Source organism: Hyla sarda, chromosome 1 (genome assembly GCF_029499605.1).
Source record: "Hyla sarda isolate aHylSar1 chromosome 1, aHylSar1.hap1, whole genome shotgun sequence".
In the NCBI taxonomy this organism is placed as follows: Eukaryota; Metazoa; Chordata; class Amphibia; order Anura; family Hylidae; genus Hyla; species Hyla sarda.
The window spans coordinates 453,707,974-453,725,765 of record NC_079189.1 but is presented as its reverse complement, the minus strand read 5'-3'; positions in this window follow the sequence as shown (position 1 = coordinate 453,725,765).

Sequence of the window (17,792 nt, the reverse complement as noted above, 5' to 3'; positions counted from 1 at the left end):
CACCACCTGGGCTGGGCACACCCCTTCAAATGACTGAAGGCTGTGGAGTCAACAAGATGGTACGGTAGCACCTTCAGAACCAACAACTTGGTCAAGTGCAAAACAAGGCACAGTACAACAGGGTTACTGGGAATACTGTTGTTTGTAGGAAATAATTTCCCAAATAGATAACTAATGGGATTAAGGAGGAGGACACAATACTGATGAGGACAAGACAAATATGTCTTAAGTTTTGTTACCCTAAGCACTGCTAAAGTCAGGAATGCCTCCTATATAAGTCAAATGTTACCAGTCTAGTTTGCAACCAAGTTATTTCCTGAACTCAGTACAGACCCTGCTTTAAGGATAGTTTTCCCTACATTTCTGCCCCAAGAGGGATTCCTTCAAGTAAGGATAGAGCAGAACAGTGGCCTTACTGTGTTTCACTGGATCTTTTACTGACCTCTGATTGAACCAGTGCCAACTTATCTGCCAAATCAGGGAGGACTTTACTGGATACACTGAGTGCAGTGTTACAGTTGAACACAAGAATGAGTAAAAAGGATTCCTTAGTTATCAATAAAGTATAAACACTACTAGACTCAAAATTTAAAAAATTCTAATAATTTTTCACGCATGCCAGCTGTACGTACATTTTATGTGAATATTTTACAGTTTTTTTTTTACCAGGCTTGCTGAATAGGAATGCTTTTATTTAAAAAAAAATGGAGTGTGGTTTCGTCCAAAGGGGGCATAGTCACCTCTGCTCGCCAAATTATTATGTTTTACACTTTCTGCTCAGAACTAGTGGAGGTTTCAACTAGGGTATGCAGGCAGCCTCCGATGTGCAGTAATTTATGTAGAGGCGTGCAATGCTACATAAATCCAGTATGCGTGTGCACTGCCAGGAGATTCAGTTAGACCAGTGCCAATTTTGACAAAAAAACGCCCCTGGCCACAGATCTTCTTAAAAAAAGCAAACTGATTGAAATGTTTCTATAGGAAGAGATTTTTACATTGTCAATGTGAAAATTAGACAGTATCTGAATAGAGCCTTCTTTAGGGTAAGGTCACAGGTAGCACGTCAGCAGCTGATTACCAGAAGCTGAAATTTCACTTGTGGATTTTCCTCTGCAGAATTCCGCAAGCGGAATTTCCACAGTGTAAAATCCACAAGTGGATAATGTTTCTAGCCATTAAAGTCAATGGGTTCTGCTTGGTGATTTTTCACTGTTAAAATCCTGATTGCGGAATTTCGCAGTGGAAAATCTGCAAGCAGAATTTCAGCTGCAGAAAACCTGCTGTGGCTGTGCCACCTGTGACCCTACCCTACTTAATATTTTGAATGTGCTGGTATCGGTGATTTTTTTGCTATAGTTACAGTGTGACCATAAATTTTTCTTGAGCTAGCAAAGATGGCTAAATAGTACCCGGCTTTATACAAACCTACTTGTCTCCATGGTTACAGACTGCAAATGCACTTGTACATGCAAATGTATTCAGATCCCTGTTCGTAGCAATCATCTCTATACATTTTCATTATTGTCTGTTGAATGCTCTCTGTATGTATTTTGTTCAAATTCCTCTACAAGTGTTATTTACTCAGTGATTTAAATTATTTTCATGTAAAAAAAAAATTCTTATTTATTTAAAATGAGTGCTATTGATTTTTTTTATGTTATCTGTGACTTTTATTGTTTGATTGTTTAGCTCTGTCCTCTACTTTGGGGCTTTCTAGTCCTCAAGTCTCCACAACAGCTCATGATTTAAGCATATGTGACAGGGATGAGGGATCACGTGTGGCATTTACTTTCATAGAGGCAACAATTACATAAAGGAAATCTTAGGAAATCCTGAAAAAAGGACCTGTAAGGCTCTGTGGCTCTTTACATTACATTTTTAAAAATTTTCCAAGGTATCAATTATTCTGTTTGCTGAATCCATTCAAAATGTGTTCAAAAGTTTATTATGGGCATTATATTTTGTCTTGTTTACTGTATTTGAACATTTTCAAAAATTCAATACAAAAGAGAATTGAAAAAGAAGAAGTGTTCAAAAGTTGAAACATTTTTAACCCCTTAAGGACCAAACCCATTTTTACCTTAAGGACCAGAGCATTTTTGGCACATCTGACCACTGTCACTTTAAGCATTAATAACTCTGAGATGCTTTTACTTATGAATTTGATTCCAAGATTGTTTTTTCGTGACATATTCTTCTTTAACATAGTGGTAAATTTTTGTCGATACTTGCATCATTTCTTGGTGAAAAATTCAAAAATGTAATGAAAAATGTGAACATTTTTAATTTTTTTTTAACTTTGAAGCTCTCTGTAAGGAAAATGGTATGGCTACTGCTGGAAGCACTAAAATTGGTGTGAGATGTCAATATTCATACTTGGGAAGCTGAAATCGGATTGGTTGTAGTATATTTACACAGAGCACATGGATGAAAGATTATTGGTCTCAGATGACAATGACATCTCAGACCAATCATCTTTCATCCTTGTGCTCTGTGTAAATATGCTACAACCAATCCAATTTGGGCTTAAAAAGTATGAATACTGACATCTCAGACCAATCATCTTTCATCCATGTGCTCTGTGTAAATATACCACAACCAATCAGCTCCCAGCCTCCTAAGTATGAATGTTCCATGGGTTTTTCAACACATCCTGCACTCAACTTATGTTCCCGATGACAAGACTAGGCAGAATTATGGTATGCTGTTAAATGTGATCAAAACTAGAGATGAGCGAACTTTTCAAAAATTCAATTCGGCCGATTCGCCGAATTTTCCGGAAAAGTTTGTTTTGATGCAAATTTTTTCGTGGCAAATCTATATTAAAAAAGGCTATTTCTAGCCTACAGACAGCCTCAATAGGGGTATAGAACATGTTGCTGTGTTCTAAAACGCATATGGAGTGTGCTGGGGTAGTGAAATAATACTGTTATTCAGAATAACATGCAGATTACCGGCATCGCTTTTAGAATCACTGCTGCAGAGCGGCACAATGACAGAGCCTGGTGGTGGTATCAGTGTGAGGAGACCATATAGTGGCTGAATGACACAGCGTGGAGGTGTTGGCAGCATGAGGAGACCATATAATGGCTGAATGGCACAGCATGGAGTTGGCTGATGCATGAGTACACACCAGGGCTTCACAATCCCTAAAATAAAACACAACAATTTTTGAATTTTTTGAAGAAGATTTTGGATAGCGGGTGCTACCTATGATAAAATTTGTGGCATCAATAAACCATGTATTGCCTGAATGACACAGCCTGGAGTTGGCTGAAGCATGAGGAGACCATTGAAAGATGCATGTTAGGTAGTGCTACCATCCAAAAATTTAAGGCCCAAGCCCAGAAGCATCAGTAAGCCAAGTCATTCCTGAAAGACACAGGCGCAGGCATCAGCAGTACACCTGAGGGTTTCATAACCCCTTTACATTGCAAGATCAATGTTGAAATTTGCATTAAGCATGTGTTTAGCTACTGCTAAACATCCAAAAATTAAAGGCCCAAGGTCCGAAGCATCAGTGAGGCAAGTAGTTCCTGAAAGAGACACAGGATGAGTAAGGAGCAGGTATTTGCAGTACCCAAGAGGGTTTATAACCCCTTACATTTAAAGATCAATGTTGAAATTTGCATTATGCATGTATTTAGCTACTGCTAAACATCCAAAAATTAAAGGCTCAAGGCCCGAAGCATCAGTGAGGCAAGTAGTTCCTGAAAGAGACACAGGATGAGTCAGGAGCAGGCATTCACAGTACCCAAGAGGGTTTCATAACCCCTTACATTTAAAGATTAATGTTGAAATTCGCATTAAGCATGTATTTAGCTACTGCTAAACTTCCAAAAATTAAAGGCACAAGGCTAGAAGCATTTAGTGAGGCAAGTAGTTCCTGAAAGCCACAGGATGAGTCAGGAGCAGGCATTCGCAGTCCCCAAGAGAATTTCATAACCCTAATTAATAACCCAAGAGGGTTTCATTACCATAATTGTGAAGTGTTGGTGCAGCAGCATGGTCAATCTGCTCTGAGGCATCTGGCATTGGTGGCTGGAAATCCTGGCTGATCCATCCCTGATTCATCTTCACAAAGGTCAGTCTCTCCACATTTTTCGTGGACAGACGAGTTCGCCTTGGGGTGACTATGGCCCCGACCGCACTAAACACCCGCTCTGATGGCACACTACTAGCCGGGCAGGACAGCTTTTCCAGGGCAAACTCTGCTAGTTGCGGCCATAAATCAAGTTTGGCTGCCCAGATCTTCAATGGTTGTTGGCATGGCCATGTCAAGGTATGCCACCACCTGCTGGTTCAGGTCCTGCTCCAAGTCTACCTGCTGCTGATGAGTTGCTTCACTATGCGACTGTAGACTCAGGCTGCTGCCGATGGAGCTGATACTGCTCCTGCCACCCCTTCCCTCCCAAGCAGCCATGGCAGTGGAAGGTGAGCGCAGAGGGCCCCCCGAGTCAGACCTGCGAGTGGATGGACCATGTCACCGATAGGCATCGGCCAACTGACTACTTAGGATCTCTCTCTGTAGTAGGTCAGTTTGTCCTCCCCCTCAGTGGGTGTAAAAAAGGCCCCTATTCTGGGACGGAAACAAGGGTCCAATAAGGTGGAGAGCCAGAAGTCATCCCGCTGATGAATTTTTACAGTTCGTAGGTCACTACGCAAGCAACTGAGCATCATGCCCTTTACACCAGTGAATCAGAGGGACTACCTGCCTCCATATCCACTGCATACTGCCACGATGTGTCTGTGTCCTCTGTCTCGCCTTCCTCATAACCCTCTAGCTCCTCTGGCTGCTCCTGCTCCTCCTCTCCTGTCCGATGACTAGAAACACCGCCCATCTCATCCAACCTAAACTGTGCTCCACTCTGCCCCTCATCCTCCTCCTCTAGTTCAGCACCCACAGGACTCATGTAGCCTTGAGATGTAGGCACAACGTCTCCATTGCCTTGACCAGCCATCATTTCAATCATTTGTTGTAGGAAATTTAGGAGTGGAATTAAGTCGTTCATGTCGTAATCCAGGCGACTTACAAATAATGTGGCTTCCTCAAAGGGCCTCAACAAACGGTAGGTGTCACGTATGAGCTGCCATTGGTTCACATTGAAGTTACACAGGGGAGTACTCCTATCTGCTTGGATCATCAAGAAATTGGTGATGGCTTTTCTTTGTTCGTATAGTCTGTCCAACATATGGAGGGTGGAATTCCAACGTGGGGCAACGTCACAAATAAGACTTTATTGTGGGATACCGTTCTGACGCTGCAGCTCAAGGAAGGTGTGCTTTGCGGTGAACGAGTGGCTGAAGTGCATGCACAGTTTCCTTGCCATTGTCAGGATGTTTTGCAAATGCAATAGATCAACACAAGAGTCGGATGGGCACTGCAAACACCTATAAACTGAGATAGATAAGACCTAGGTGTAATAGAAAGCCTTGGGGGGCTAGACAGTAGGAACAGCTTAACACTTCGGCCGCTACTCCCCCTCCCTGCTCACCTGGGTGTATTTTTTGGATTTTTTATGGACATTGCTACTACGCTGAATAAAGTCCGAATTGGTGAGTGCAGACATTTTTCTTCTTGCATAAGATATCAATGTTTTGCAAATGGGTGAAGAATTCAGGAAGTGCTTGACAACCAGATTCAACACGTGTGCCATGCAGGGCGCATGTTTCACACTTCCTTGTCGCAGCGCAGACACAATGTTCTTCCCGCTGTCGGTCACCATGGTTTCCATTTCCATATTTCGTGGAGTAAGCCATACTTGGATTTCTTGACGAATGAATTTTACCAGTTCCACCCCTGTGTGACTCCGTTCGCCAAGACAAACCATGTGAAGAACACCGTGACACTGCCGTCCCTACACACATGGTACGATGAAGGGCCACTGAGATTTGTACGTTATCTGGAGGCCAAGGACACGGTGGAGGATGAGGAGGCGGAGTCGCACACTGTAAAAGGACCAACTGCCTGAGAGCGAGAGCATGGAGGAGGAAGCGGTGTGACCTGTCCAAGTTGCTGTTGTGGCTGTGCAGGAACCACATTTACCCAGTGGGCCGTAAAAGACATGTATTGTCCCTGCCCGTAGTTAGAGCTCCACACGTCGGCGCTGCCGTGCACTTTTGAACACACCAACAGGCTCAAGGACTGGGAGTAGCAGGAGCATCTGGAGTGACAGAAGAAAAGTTTGACACACAGCTCCCTTCGGCTGAGGTGGTGGAGCCTTTGCTGGATGAAGGAGGGAGCGGATGGCCACTGGGTGATGCAGCAGGCTGGACCATTACACCGGAGCCATGGTTCTCCCAGGCAGCTTTATGGTGGAGAAGCATGTGTTGACGCAGGGCCGTAGTGCCGACATTGGCACCCTGGCCACGCTTCACCTTCTGCCGACATATCTTACATGTGGCTACGTGAACCTCCTACGGATGCCTGATGAAAAACTGCCACACCGCCGAGTAGCTGATTTTCCCACCTACAGTCCGCACTAATTGACTATTACTGTGTCCAGGAACCCCTGTTCCACAACCTCCCGGAAAGGTAGGCTGCCGAGAAGCAGGTGGTCTCCCCCGGGCACGTTTGGCTCCAAAATTTCCACTCCTGCCTCCATGCTCACTGCCAACCATGCTACCGCCATGCTGGCTCAGCTGCTGTCTCAAGGGAAACCTGCATTTCTCTTCTGATGATGATGAGAAGTATTACAATACGCTTCACTACTCTTTAAACAGTATTTGTCTAGAACAGCAGCAGGTGATTACTTTTGGCCCTTGACAGATTAACAGGTACAAAATGGTACACTAATTAGATATACGTATGCGGTATGCACTGATGAGGGCAGAAAAATGCACAACAATACGCAGAAAAACTCTCTATTTTTGTAAAACACCAGAAAGGCGCAGTTCATAAATCCCTTCCATATCATGTGTATTGCCAAAATCAGTGGATTGCAACTCAAAATAAGTGGATTGCAACTTAAAATCAGCAGAAATGTGTAAACAAAATGGCGCAATAATCCCAATAATCCCTGCTTGCACCTTTTGTAGACACAAAAAACAGTCTAAAGACAATGATAAATGTCGGCCTCAGTATTTTTGTGAAACACCAGCAGGTGATTAATTTTGCCAGGACATTCCCTTTATCTAGACTTGTTACAGATCCAAAATAGTAGACTGCATTGATGTTGGTATGTGGTATGCACGTATGAGGGCAGACAAATGTACTACAGTCCGCTGAAAAACTTATTTGTGAACAGCAGCGGGACACAACAGTGCAGCACCTCAAAAAAAAAACGAAAAAAAACGAAACAGGGATTAAACCCTAAATTGCACTCTGTCACAGAGTGTTAAGAATGGTGTGCACTGGTTTTTATACAGTCTACACACAATTCTAAGCAGCAGATGATTTCTGGAGCAAAAAAAGCACAGAATTGCATTGAAAAATAAGGTGATAAGATGGTTCCTAAAGTTCAGGCAGCTTGTTGATATGTATGAGGCAACAAAAATCTAACTGCCCCTCTCTGATGAAATGCTCAATAACGTGAATAGGAGGTTTATATATCGTAAGATCCTTCTCAGTGAGAACACGAAAGCACTGCACTTCTGTCTGTCCACAATGCTGATGTGACTAGCAGTTGCCAGTGGTACGCTGTGGTATAAGCAATTCACACATAGACGCGCAGCCCGTCTTCTCTCTCTGAGTGCATGGATGAAATGAAGAGAGGCAAGATGGCTGCAGATTATATAGGGCTGTGACATCACAGGGGTCAATGAATGCTGATAGGCTGCATCTCGCATGTGATTCAGGGTCATCCCGCCTACCTCCCTTCCCGCCGTACTTTCCCGCCCTCCCATAATCCCCTGCCCCATGTACTCACATGTGGATCCGCCATTTTAAGTTTCCTTTAGCCGGGAATGCTGGAAAATGGAATTTAACCCCTTAAGGACACATGACGTACTGGAACGTCATGTGTCCGCTCCTGATCTATAACGCGGGGCCGGGCCCGGCCTCTAACAACGGCCGGGACCCGTGGATAATATCGCGCGGCATTGATCGGGGTGTTGCGCGCTATTAACCCTTTAGACGCAGTGTTCAAAGTTGAACGCTGTGTCGAAAGTGAAAGTATGCCGGTTAGATCAGTGGGCTGTTCGGGATAGCCGCGGCGAAATCATGGTATCCCGAACAGCTTACAGGACAGCAGGAGGGTCCCTACCTGCCTCCTCACTGTCCGATCGCCAAAGGACTGCTCAGTGCCTGAGATCCAGGCATGAGCAGTCAAGCGGCAGAATCATCGATCACTGGTTTCCTATGAGAAACCAGTGATCAATGTAAAAGATCAGTGTGTGCAGTGTTATAGGTCCCTATGGGAGCTATAACACTGCAAAAAAAAAGTGAAAAAAAAAAAGTGAATAAAGATCATTTAACCCCTTCCCTATTAAAAGTTTGAATCACCCCCCTTTTCCCATAAAAAAACTGTGTAAATAAAAATGAAAATAAACATATATGGTATTGCCGCGTGTGGAAATGTCCGATTTATAAAAATATATCATTAATTAAACTGCATGGTCAATGGCGTACGCGCAAAAAAATTCCAAAGTCCAAAATAGTGCATTTTTGGTCACTTTTTATATCATGAAAAAATGAATAAAAAGCGATGAATAAGTCCTATCAATGCAAAAAATGGTACCGCTAAAAACTTCAGATCACGGCACAAAAAATTAGCCCTCATACCACCCCATACGCGCAAAAATAAAAAAGTTATAGGGGACATGTAGTTATGATTTTTTCCAGAAGTACCACAAAATCAAACCTATATAAGTAGGAAATCATTTTAATCGTATGGACCTACAGAATAAAGATAAGGTGTCATTTTTACCGAAAAATGTACTACGTAGAAACGGAAGCCCCCAAAATTTACAAAACAGCGTGTTCTTTTCAATTTTGTCTCACAATGATTTTTTTTTCAGCTTCACCATAGATTTTGGGCAAAATGACTGACGTCATTACAAAGTAGAATTGGTGGCAAAAAAAATAAGCCATCATATTGATCTTTAGGTGCAAAATTGAAAGAGTTATGATTTTTTAAAGGCAAGGAGGAAAAAACGAAAATGCAAAAACGGAAAAACCCTCGGTCCTTAAGGGGTTAACGAAGCGATTTGCGCGATAGAATCGCGGCGATATTTGCATTCCTTGTGAATCAAATATTTCTTGAAATTCGTAACAAATTCAGGTTTGTCAGCTTCAATTAGCTCATCTCTAAAGAAAATACCTCATATGTGTATGTAAAGTGCTCTGCGGGCGCAGTAGAGGGCTCAGAAGGGAAGAAGCGACAATGGGATTTTGGAGTTTTGGAGTTTTTCTGAAATGGTTTTTGGGGAGTGTGTCACATTTAGAAAGCCCCTATGGTGCCAAAACAGCAACAAAAAAACATGGCATACTATTTTGGAAACTACATCCCTAAAGGAACGTAACAAGGGGTACAGTGAGCCTAAACACCCCACAGGTGTTTGACGACTTTTCATTAAAGTTGGATGTGTAAATGAATTTTTTTTCCCACTAAAATTTGTACAATGCTCAGAAGAGGAGGAGTCACATTTGGCAAGCAAATTTTGCTGATATGGTGTTTGTGGGGCATGTCACATTTAGGAAGCCCTATGGTGCCAGAACAGCAAAAAAAAATAATAAAACCACATGGCATACTATTTTGAAAACTACACTGCTCAAGGAACGTAACAAGGCATACAGTGAGTCTTAAAACCTCACAGGCTTTTTATGACTTTTCGTTAAAGTTGGATGTGTAAATTATTATTATTATTTTCGTTTTTACTAAAATGCTGGTTTCCCCCAAAATTTTGCATTTTTACAAGGGGTAATAGGAGAAAATGCCCCCTAACATTTGTAACCTCATCTCTTCTGAGTATGAAAATACCCTATATGTGATTGCAAACTGCTCTGCGGACGAACTACAATGCTCAGAAGAGAAGAAGCACCATTGAGCTTTTGGAGACAGAATTTGGTTGGAATAGAAGTCAGGGTCCATGTGCGTTTACATAGCCCCATGCTGTCAGAACAGTGAACCCCCCCACATGTGACCCCATTTTGGAAACTACACCCCTCACAGAATGCAATAAGGGGTGCAGTGAGCATTTACACCCCACTGCCATTTGACACATCCTTGGAACAGTGGGCTGTGCAAATGAAAAATAATTTTTTTTATTTTCATGGGCCATTGTTCCAAAAGTCTGTCAGACACATGTGGGGTGTAAATGCTCACTGTACCCCTTATTACATTATGTGAGGGGTGTCGTTTCCAAAATGGGGTCACAGGTGGGGGGGGGACTGTTCTGGTACCATAGGGGCTTTGTAAACACACATGGCCTTCAATTTCGGACACATTCTCTCTCCAAAAGCCCAATGGCGCTCCTTCTCTTCTGAGCATTGTAGTTTGCCCGCAGAGCACTTTACACCCAGATATGGGGTTACACATTTTGGGGTCTTTTTTCCTATTTTCCCATGTGAATATGAAAAATATAGGGTAACACCAGCATTTTAGTGAAAAAAACATTTTTGCATTTTCACTTTCAAATTTAACGAAAATTTGTCAAACACCTGTGGGGTGTTAAGGCTCAGTATACCCCTTGTTACGTTCCGTGAGGGGTGTTTTTTCCAAAATGGGGTCACATGTGGGTATTTATTGTTTTGCAATTATGTCAGAACCACTGTAAAATCAGCCACCCCTGTGCAAATTACCAATTTTGAGGTCAAATGTAAATGGTGCGCTTTCACTTCTGAGCCATGTTGTGCGCCCGCAGAGCACTTTGCGTCCACATATGGGGTATTTCCGTACTCAAGAGAAATTGTGTTACAAATTTTGTTTTTGTTTTATTCCGTTTAATGCTGATGAAAATTTTAAGTATGGGGCAACACCAGCCTGTTAGTGTAAAAAATCTAACATTTTTACACTAACATGCTAGTGTAGACTCCAACTTCACCTTTTCATAAGGGGTAAAAGAACCACAAAAAATTTGTAACGCAATTTCTCCCAAGTACAGATATACTCCATATGTGGCACTAAACTGTTGCCTTGAAATTCATCAGGGCTCCAAAGAAAGAGAGCGCCATGCACATTTGAGACCTAAATTGGGGATTTGCTTCCGCCACAAAAATACTCTACGGCAGTGTTTCCCAAACAGCGTGTCTCCAGCTATTGCAAAACTCCCAGCAACCTTGGTCCATGAGTACAAAACGACATTGCATACCTGTACGCCCTTGGTACTTAAGGGGTTAACGGCTTCCATAAAAGAAAAACAAAAAAAAAACTGACTTATCCTTTTTGTTTGTCTAACTTTTGTACATTTTAAACCCAATTTATATTTTTTTCCCTGTAGGAAATCAAACAAATCTGGAAATAACAGAGACTGGTCGATTGAAGGGTCATCCAGCTCTATCTATCATATATACTTTGCATAGAAATTTTAAGGAGATATATCATGAAAAAAAAGATCTCCTGTATGGGGCCCAACAGCAATGGGGTGTGTCAACATCTGCACTAAGTGGCGGCCGACATGCCTCCTCCATATATCTCTATGGGAGAGCCATATCTTTGGCTCTCCCATAGGGAAATATAAAGGGGCGCCTGGAGAAAAAAATTTAGATGCCTCCTTTGGGTAAATCAACATGGGTCAGAACTGCTGGGAACTTTGTCTGCAGATTTGCAGCCACTCCTCATGTTGTGGATCTGTGATTGATTTCATCCCTTTCTGGGTATAGGAGTGAGATGTACAGCCTTCAGCTACTATTTTACAGTGCGCACATATATCCCATCCTTGCACTGTAAAAAAAAGCCCTAATACACTGTATATGCAGCTATGATGATGATGGAGACATTTATGATCAGCTGCTGTATAAGCTGTTCTTGTTAGTGTATTACAGTTATTATGAGTTATACTGTATATGCTAGTCATATGTTCTCAAAATCTCAGTTTACAGTCCTAAGGTGCATACCACACTACAATGGTCAAAGTAAGATGGTACTTACTACACATTGTAATAATTACTTGAATTCTGTATTCCACTATAATACTTATGCCAAAGAGGTCTTTGCTAACATATTAAGCTAAAAATGTTTTCTTAGTCTATGGAAATAAATAATTTTCCGCGCCAGTGCAGAGTGGTACAAATTGCTTAATATTTTTGCGCAAGTCTATTTTTGCATTTTGCCACTCTGCACTGGTGCAGGGAATAATAAATTCCCTTCCCATATCTCCATTAAACAGTATACTTTACAAGGGTCTTTTCTCAATGATGTGAAAAGAAACTGAGGGGAAGTTAAGTTGAGTTGATGAGAGTTGAGAAGTACTATAATATAAATTCACTTATGGGTCTGTAATATGTAATATGGCCTGACTGTGGGTCTGATAAGCTTCTGATCATCAGATCAGAAGTCAGACCAGGACTTAGGCCTTAATATGGATGCAAAAAATGCATCCATATTTGTGGTTATTTTGATTAGTGGGTTAGTGTTATGACTCCATGGCACTGGTCCTTATTTAAAGTACAATGAAAAGAGAAAAAAAAAAGTTTAGATGAACAGGAAAGCAAACTTTATTTACAAGCAGCATTATAAATATATATTACAATATTTACAATCTACAATTCTTTCTATTTAATAATGTGGATACATCTTGAAAAACAAATATTAACATGGCACATGAAAATGACATCAAACATAAAAACAGTAGTGTGTAAAAACTATTTATAAAGCCTTATACAGTTTATTTATAATCTCAGTCTGGGTAAAATGACAGCAGTAAGACATCACTATGAAGTGACATGATCACTTGTCTATATTCCATTGCAGCATTTGTTTTTTCTACCAGTATTGCATACCATACTGTTACAATGAGACAACACATTGCAGTGTTTTAGAGATAACAGACTATGCAATTTTTATAGCTTATGTGGCATCTGTACAGAATAAAGCTGAAGTATATCATTGGCACAGATTAAAGAGGACCTTCCAGTACTTATCAGCTGTTGTATATTCTTTTATTTTTTTATTTCCTTTCTGTCTGACCACAGTGCTCTCTGCTGACACGTCTGTCCATTTTAGGAACTGTCCGGAGAAGGATAGGTTTGCTATGGGATTTTCTCCTTCTCTGGACAGTTCCTAAAATGGACAGAGGTGTCAGTAGAGAGCAATGTGGTCAGACAGAAAGGAAATTCAAAAAGTGAGCAGACAACAGCTGTTAAGTACAGGAAGGATTAAGATTTTTTAATAGAAGTAATTTACAAATCTATTTAACTTTCTGGCACCAGTTGATTTAAAAATAATAATAATAATGTTTTCCAGGGAAGTACCCCTTTAAAGCTTAAGGTTAGTGTTGAGCGGCATAGGCCATATTCGAATTCGCGAATATTCGCGAATATATGGACGAATATTCGTCATATATTCGCGAATATTCGTTATAGTCTCGTTTTATTTTCGCATATGCGAATATTCGCGTATGCGAAAATTAGCATATGTGAATATTAGCAAATACAAAATTAGCACACGCAAAAATTCGCATATGCGCAAAATTAGCAAATGCTAATTTTCGTATATGCGAATTTTCGGGGCGCCAGTCTCACACAGTAGTATTACAGCCTTCTTTACACCACACAAGCTGGAAGCAGAGAGGGGTGATCACAGTGATGTGTACTGTGAAGAAAAAAAAAACAAAAAAAAACAAAAAAAAAAACAATATTCGTAATTACGAATATATAGCGCTATATTCGCGAAATTCGCGAATTCGCGAATATGCGATATTCGCGAATAATATTCGAATTGCGAATATTCGCGAGCAACACTACTTAAGGTATCACACACCCTTTTACAGTTTCTTGAAATGCCTTCCTGTTCCTGAGATATGAGGGTTTATAGTTTGTCTGACAATTCAGGGAATCAGTCAGATGGGCGGGATATCATTTTAATAATGGGAGTGAATATGAGGTGTTTATATAGTCAGGGGGTGTAAAAGGTTTGAAAATGAGGGGTGTATCTGCCTTATACGCTTCCCTGACTGTATAATCCTGACCATCTCCTGATATTCCCTCCAATTAACAAAATTAAGTTCACGCCCATCTAACGATTCTCTGAATTGTCAGACAAACTATAAACAGGAGGAGGTACCAAAAAGACTGTAAAAATGGGCACCCAAAGCTCTTAACACTAGTAAAATCTATTTGTAGGAGTTTGTAACAGATCTTTTTAAGTAATAATAAAATTTAAATAATAAATGTATACAATGCATTTGTAAAGTCTACAGACCCTTTCCCTTTTCAGCATTTGTTATTTACTTATGGATTTCTTATGCTACATTAAAAAATAGCATGTTGTTTCCCACTGTTTTGCACTTCAATACCCCATAATGAAAATCTGAAAATGATATTTTAGATATTTTAGATTTTTTTTTATTCAAAATGAAAAAATGCAAGTTTGCATAGACATAAGTTTTCAGACCTTTGATACTTGAAATTTAGCTCTGGGGCCTCCTATTTCTCTTCATCATCTTTAAGATGTTTCTGCAGCTTGACTGGAGTCCCCTGTGGTAAATTGAGTAAATTAACATGGTTTGGAAAGACAAACCCCTATCTATAGAAGGTCTTACAGCTGACAATCCATGTCAGAGTGAAAACTGAAGGGGGAACGGACTGCCTGTAGAGCTCAGATACAGGATTGCGTGGAGGCAAATATCTGGAGAAGACTACAACCACAATTCTACTGCACTAAAAGATTGCAAGAGCACAGTGGCCTACAGGACTCTTCCGTAAGCTGATCACCCCACCAAACGAAATATTCAAGGGGGGAAGGGCCTTGGTAAGAAAGGTTATCAAGAACCCAATGGTCAGCTCCACAGATCCTGTGTGCAGAGAGGAGAAACTTCCAGAAGGTCAACCATCAATGCAGAACTCTACAATCTGGGCATTATGACAGAGTGGCCTGAAATAAGCCATTCCTTTAATAAAAGACACAGTAAAGCCCATCAGGATTTTGTAAAAAAAAAAAAAAAATGCACACGATTGAAAAACCAGATTCTCTGGTCTCATGAAACAAGACTAAACTTTTTGGCTTTAATTCTATGTGCCATGTCTGAAGGAAACCAGACACTGCTCATCACCTGCTCAATGCTGTGTGGGTGCTTTTCAGGACTAGTCAGGGTTGTGAGAAAGCTAAATGGAAAAATGTGCAAAGATATTCTTTTTTTTTGTTGTTTTTTTAATAGACCTTTATTATTTTCCATTGTTCATACATATAAATAAACAAGAGAAAAACTCAATCCACAAAATATTCTTATAAATTACCATAGTCATCCCCCTTTCCCGACCCACCCTCTCTCCCCTTAGAAACGTCAGACACCCGGGGGGGTACAAAAGAAAAAAAAAATTCAACATTTTAAGATTCACATTTCTTTATTCACACACCTCTTTACTTTTTCTTCCACCCTCCCAGATCAAATTTTAACTTAATTTTTGTTTCTTATTCCCCTTACAGGATAATAATTCATATTTCATAATTTTATCTACCAAATTATACCAATGCATAAGACCTGGGACCCTCGAGGACATCCAGACCCTCATAATGAGTAACTTAATGAGTTTTCTCCTTGTTCCAAGCTGCCTTCCTGAATACCTGATAGCACCGGAAGGGGGGGGGGGGGGGGGGGGGGGAACTCATTCTCAACCTGCAATCTTGTTTTAATTTTAAAGGGGTTATCCAGGAAAAAACTTTCTTTTTTTTATATATCAGCTGGCTCCAGAAAGTTAAACAGATTTGTAAATTACTTCTATTAAAAAATCTTAATAATGTCAGTACTTATGAGCTGCTGAAGTTGAGTTGTTCTTTTCTGTCTAAGTGCTCTCTGATGACACGTGTCTCGGGAACCGCCCAGTTTAGAAGCAAATCCCCATAGCAAACCTCTTCTACTCTGTGCAATTCCCGAGACAAGCAGAGATGTCAGCAGAGAGCACTGTTGCCAGACAGAAAACAACAACTCAACTTTAGCAGCTGACAATTATTGAAAGGGTTAAGATTTTTTAATAGAAATAATTTACAAATCTGTTTAACTTTCTGGAGCGAGTTGATATAAAAAATTTTTTTTTTCCTGGAATACCCCTTTAATCTTGTATTCTCTCCAAGCATGCCCACATAATATGAAAAAAATCAGCTCCTTCTGCCATCTGGGACACTTATTCTCTTTCCAGTGACCTATTTTCTTTAAACTAACAGGAGTGAAATATATACTGAGCAAAATTTTTTATTGAAATAACCTGAGTTATTTATTGAAACAGTTTTAACATTCCTTAGCACTGCCTTCCATTGTGCCTCCGTGATTAACCCTAGTGAATCTTCCCCTTTCTTTTTAAACCTATTCTTAAAATTTTTAGTAAATTCAAAACATAAAATTTTATATAGTCTGACCAAATTTTTTCTTACCTGAGCCTTCTAATGTTCTTAGCTCATCAAATATGGTATGGTGTTTAATAGTGAAAAAAAGCTATGTGCACTTTGTATCTGAAAAAATCTAAATCTATCTATTTCTCTTAAACGGGTATTCCAGGATTTTTTTTTTTATTTGGCTATGCTACAGTGGCTGTAAAGTTAGTTCAGTTCATAATATAGTGCCTTTACCTGTGTGTGACGGTTTTCTCACAATTCTTATTTCATTAACAAAACCCAGAGAAACCTCCACTCCACCCTGTCGAAAGCCTTTGTTGCGTCCAATGACAGGATGGAGCGGAGGTCCCCCGTACCGGCCTGTATATTGATAAAAGTTCATTCAAGATTATCAAAAAGCTGTCTTCCAGGCATAAAGCCCGTCTGATCTATATGAACAAACCTACTGACCCCTCGTTTCAATCTATTTGCCAAGATCTCGCAAAGATCTTGACATCTGCATTCAGCAGAGATGTCGGCCTATAGCTGTCCACCTTAAGAGGGTCCTTGTTTTTTTTTAAGAATCAAAACCATTTGAACTTCCACCATAGAGGATGGGAGCTCACCCTCCCAGGAGGCCTCCCTAAACGTCTCCCACAATAAGTATGCAAACATCTCCCTAAGTCTTTTGTAAAGCTCAAATGATAGACCATCTGGTCCGGACACAGAACCAGAGGGAGAAGATCTTGTAACTTCTACAACTTCTAATGCTATGGGTAGGTCCATGTATTCTCTCTCAGAATCTGTCAGCTTGGGGAGACTGATCTGATCCAGATACTCCTCAATTTCTCTATCCGAGACCTGCAACTCAGAGGTATACAATTTGGAAAAAAAAAGAGACAAATATTTGTTCTAGCTGTTGCTGATCATTAATCACCTGTCCAAATTGATTCATAATACTACTTAATACTGGTCTATCTGCTTGAGCCTTTAATACTGTAGCAAGGAGTGCCAATGGCTTCCCGTTCTCAGTAAATTGTCTCTGAGGTAAAAAAAACTTTTCCACCTGATACTGTATTTATCGGCGTATAACACGCATTTTTTAGGCTAAAATGTTTAGCCTAAAGTCTACCTGTGTGTTATACGCCGATAACCCGCTGCAGTTCAATGATTTAAAGCGGGTGCTTTAAATCAATGAACTTCAGCGGCTTTTTCAGGTGCAGAGATCACCAGCGCTGCCGGCTTCTCTGCCCCTGCCTGTCCTGGGGTCCCTGCTGCCGCCGCTTCTCTCCCCCTGCTATCGATGCCACTGCCCCTTCTCTCCCCCTGCTATCGGCGCCGCTGACGCTTCTCTCCCCCTGTCTATCTGTGCCGCTGCCCCTTCTC